A 5,000-nucleotide genomic window follows, 5' to 3' on the forward strand; every position below is an offset into this window, starting at 1 on the left:
GGCTAGAAGCCGCCTGTCCCTCTAAGAAGAAAAGTAATCGCTGACAGCACGAAGGATGTCACGCGACTAGTTAGCAGGCTAGAGTCTCGTTCGTTATCGGAATTAACCAGACAAATCGCTCCACCAACTAAGAACGGCCATGCACCACCACCCACCGAATCAAGAAAGAGCTATCAATCTGTCAATCCTTCCGGTGTCCGGGCCTGGTGAGGTTTCCCGTGTTGAGTCAAATTAAGCCGCAGGCTCCACTCCTGGTGGTGCCCTTCCGTCAATTCCTTTAAGTTTCAGCTTTGCAACCATACTTCCCCCGGAACCCAAAAGCTTTGGTTTCCCGGAGGCTGCCCGCCGAGTCATCGGAGGAACTGCGGCGGATCGCTGGCTGGCATCGTTTATGGTTAGAACTAGGGCGGTATCTGATCGCCTTCGAACCTCTAACTTTCGTTCTTGATTAATGAAAACATACTTGGCAAATGCTTTCGCTTCTGTTCGTCTTGCGACGATCCAAGAATTTCACCTCTAACGTCGCAATACGAATGCCCCCGCCTGTCCCTATTAATCATTACCTCGGGTTCCGAAAACCAACAAAATAGAACCGAGGTCCTATTCCATTATTCCATGCACACAGTATTCAGGCGGGCTTGCCTGCTTTAAGCACTCTAATTTGTTCAAAGTAAACGTGCCGGCCCACCGAGACACTCACTCAAGAGCACCCTGGTAGGATTGCAACGGGGTCCGCCTCGGGACGCACGAGCACGCACGAGGCGCGTCGCACGCCTTCGGCTCGCCCCACCGGCAGGACGTCCCACGATACATGCCAGTTAAACACCGACGGGCGGTGAACCAACAGCGTGGGACACAAATCCAACTACGAGCTTTTTAACCGCAACAACTTTAATATACGCTATTGGAGCTGGAATTACCGCGGCTGCTGGCACCAGACTTGCCCTCCAATAGATACTCGTTAAAGGATTTAAAGTGTACTCATTCCGATTACGGGGCCTCGGATGAGTCCCGTATCGTTATTTTTCGTCACTACCTCCCCGTGCCGGGAGTGGGTAATTTGCGCGCCTGCTGCCTTCCTTGGATGTGGTAGCCGTTTCTCAGGCTCCCTCTCCGGAATCGAACCCTGATTCCCCGTTACCCGTTACAACCATGGTAGGCGCAGAACCTACCATCGACAGTTGATAAGGCAGACATTTGAAAGATGCGTCGCCGGTACGAGGACCGTGCGATCAGCCCAAAGTTATTCAGAGTCACCAAGGCAAACGGACCGGACGAGCCGACCGATTGGTTTTGATCTAATAAAAGCGTCCCTTCCATCTCTGGTCGGGACTCTGTTTGCATGTATTAGCTCTAGAATTACCACAGTTATCCAAGTAACGTGGGTACGATCTAAGGAACCATAACTGATTTAATGAGCCATTCGCGGTTTCACCTTAATGCGGCTTGTACTGAGACATGCATGGCTTAATCTTTGAGACAAGCATATGACTACTGGCAGGATCAACCAGGGAGCTGCGTCAACTAGAGCTGAGCAGCCGGCCGCCCGGGAGTGTGTCCCGGGGGCCCGCGCGAACACGCAAGCGTCCGCTCAATTATTCTGCAAACAGGAGGAGGCTGAGCTCCCCTGCACAATACACCTCGAAACCCTCTCAGGTCCCGGCGGCGCGCAGCGCCGTCCTAAGTACTTGGTCGGGTTCGAGAGAGGCGCAATCGCCCGGAGTTTGGCGAGTAGACGCTTTAGGTGCGACCACCCGTGCTCCCAACTGAGCTTGCCGCTGCCGACAGAGGCCCGGGAGCGTGCTGTCGTGGCATTGCCGGCGGGAGACAACACGCGCCACCTACGGTGACCGGCAGCTCCAACGCCAGCGCCACAGAAGGACAAAAGCCCCACTTGGGTGCCGAAGCGAACTCTCCCAGCACAGCGCACGCGCCAACACGTCCGCACAGCTGCGATACAAACCACCTGCGAGAACCGCAGAGGCGACCGAGCAGCAGACGGCGTCGCGGCGCCGAGCGCCGGGCGGCGGCGCATCCTCAGCGCACACAGTCCTCAATCGGACCAGCACACTGCAGATGTCCACCGCGCTTCGCACCGGGCCCGCGAGGACCTACTTTGGCCGCACGGCGCCGCGTGCAGGGTGCGCCGGCGCGCAGCTGCGCCGCCTGCCGCCTCCGTCGGCCGGCGCGCCTGCCACTGGCCGCCCCCACCAGCCGGCTGTAGCGCGTGCGCCCACGCACCGCGCGGCCAGCACGCCGGGAGGCCCCCCCTCACCGGCCGGGGACGGTCCCACCCAGCCACCGCCGCGTATCGCTTCACACCCAGATGCCATTCACGTTCGTGGGCATGGTGGGTATCGCTGGAACAACCGGTTGGTAGCTCAACCGATCGTCGCCATCACTGATTCACCTCTAGCGAGAACAACCGCACCACAACGGTTTACCAGTTGTTCATTTGCATAACGTCACCAGCAAACGTAGGCGTCCATCGCCATTTGCAAATTCAACGATTGTTGCATGCCTGTGTCAGGTGTCACGACACACTATGTCTGCCCACATACACGCAACAACATGTGCACGCTTCGCGAACACGTGGAAGGTGGCCCCCGTACGTATGCGATGTCCATTGCGCGAACGACTGTCAACCGGCCTCTGTCGCATGTCGCAGATGTGGAACGCAGTGCACCATGCTATCACGGTGTGTGAGAAGAGACGACTACGTCTGACAACACGCGCCACTACATCAACAGACGGCTCATGCTGATCGCCATCCAGGGCATACCACACTGCAATCCAGCTCTTATAGGGAGACGACACGTAGCTGAGTGCACAACATTTGGACCGCATGGTTCGCCGTTGTTGGCGCAGTCGTTGTACGGTCACATGTACCACGATGTATCATTCAGTACATGAGGACCAATGTGCAGTACAGTGTGTGATTTGGACGTACAACATCAGCGGACAGTTGACACAGGCCGTACCACAGCGTAGGCTAAGTGCTTCGCACATGCGAATGCCAATGAACAACTGCAAATGCCAATGAACAACTGCAAAGGGCATTGAGCATGTACGTCCTGCTGCCATCCACATTACAGTGTATAGCTGCAAGGTGTTTAACATGAAGCGATACACTGGGGACCGGGCAGTGCGAGTAGCAAACTATATTGCGGGGGTTGCAGTTAGGCAACACTACACTAATTTAACGCGTCGTATGACAATTACAGAGCAGGTTAAGGCCCAACGTGTGTTGGGTTAAGGCCCAACGTGTGTTGGGTTAAGGCCCAACGTGTGTTGGGTTAAGGCCCAACGTGTGTTGGGTTAAGGCCCAACGTGTGTTGGGTTAAGGCCCAACGTGTGTTGGGTTAAGGCCCAACGTGTGTTGGGTTAAGGCCCAACGTGTGTTGGGTTAAGGCCCAACGTGTGTTGGGTTAAGGCCCAACGTGTGTTGGGTTACGTTAAGGGGCAATGTGGGTTACGTTAAGGGGCAATGTGGGTTACGTTAAGGGGCAATGTGGGTTACGTTACGGCGCAATATAGGTTACGTTACGGCGCAATATAGGTTACGTTAAGGCGCAATATCGGTTACGTTAAGGCGCAATACAGGTTACGTTAAGGCGCAATACAGGTTACGTTAAGGCGCAATACAGGTTACGTTAAGGCGCAATACAGGTTACGTTAAGGCGCAATACAGGTTACGTTAAGGCGCAATACAGGTTACGTTAAGGCGCAATACAGGTTACGTTAAGGCGCAATACAGGTTACGTTAAGGCGCAATACAGGTTACGTTAAGGCGCAATGCAGGTTACGTTAAGGCGCAATGCAGGTTACGTTAAGGCGCAATACAGGTTACGTTAAGGCGCAATACAGGTTACGTTAAGGCGCAATACAGGTTACGTTAAGGCGCAATACAGGTTACGTTAAGGCGCAATACAGGTTACGTTAAGGCGCAATACAGGTTACGTTAAGGCGCAATACAGGTTACGTTAAGGCGCAATACAGGTTACGTTAAGGCGCAATACAGGTTACGTTAAGGCGCAATACAGGTTACGTTAAGGCGCAATACAGGTTACGTTAAGGCGCAATACAGGTTACGTTAAGGCGCAATACAGGTTACGTTAAGGCGCAATACAGGTTACGTTAAGGCGCAATACAGGTTAGGTTAAGGCGCAATACAGGTTAGGTTAAGGCGCAATACAGGTTAGGTTAAGGTACGACATAGGTTAGGTTAAGGTACGACATAGGTTAGGTTAAGGTACGACATAGGTTAGGTTAAGGTACGACATAGGTTAGGTTAAGGTACGACATAGGTTAGGTTAAGGTACGACATAGGTTAGGTTAAGGTACGACATAGGTTAGGTTAAGGTACGACATAGGTTAGGTTAAGGTACGACATAGGTTAGGTTAAGGTACGACATAGGTTAGGTTAAGGTACGACATAGGTTAGGTTAAGGTACGACATAGGTTAGGTTAAGGTACGACATAGGTTAGGTTAAGGTACGACATAGGTTAGGTTAAGGTACGACATAGGTTAGGTTAAGGTACGACATAGGTTAGGTTAAGGTACGACATAGGTTAGGTTAAGGTACGACATAGGTTAGGTTAAGGTACGACATAGGTTAGGTTAAGGTACGACATAGGTTAGGTTAAGGTACGACATAGGTTAGGTTAAGGTACGACATAGGTTAGGTTAAGGTACGACATAGGTTAGGTTAAGGTACGACATAGGTTAGGTTAAGGTACGACATAGGTTAGGTTAAGGTACGACATAGGTTAGGTTAAGGTACGACATAGGTTAGGTTAAGGTACGACATAGGTTAGGTTAAGGTACGACATAGGTTAGGTTACGGTACGACATAGGTTAGGTTACGGTACGACATAGGTTAGGTTACGGTACGACATAGGTTAGGTTACGGTACGACATAGGTTAGGTTACGGTACGACATAGGTTAGGTTACGGTACGACATAGGTTAGGTTACGGTACGACATAGGTTAGGTTACG

General features: G+C 52.3%; 1 non-coding gene across 1 annotated transcript in view; it reads right to left on the bottom strand.

The window, feature by feature from the left end:
- LOC124590353 overlaps nucleotides 1-1,514 on the bottom strand; it is a 1,910-nt gene extending 396 nt beyond the window's left edge. The window contains exon 1 of the ribosomal RNA XR_006976561.1: nucleotides 1-1,514. This exon is cut by the window's left edge and continues 396 nt beyond it. This is a non-coding gene — a ribosomal RNA (small subunit ribosomal RNA).
- Between the last annotated feature and the right edge of the window lie 3,486 nt (nucleotides 1,515-5,000).

This window comes from Schistocerca americana, unplaced genomic scaffold (genome assembly GCF_021461395.2).
Source record: "Schistocerca americana isolate TAMUIC-IGC-003095 unplaced genomic scaffold, iqSchAmer2.1 HiC_scaffold_759, whole genome shotgun sequence".
Taxonomy (NCBI): domain Eukaryota; kingdom Metazoa; phylum Arthropoda; class Insecta; order Orthoptera; family Acrididae; genus Schistocerca; species Schistocerca americana.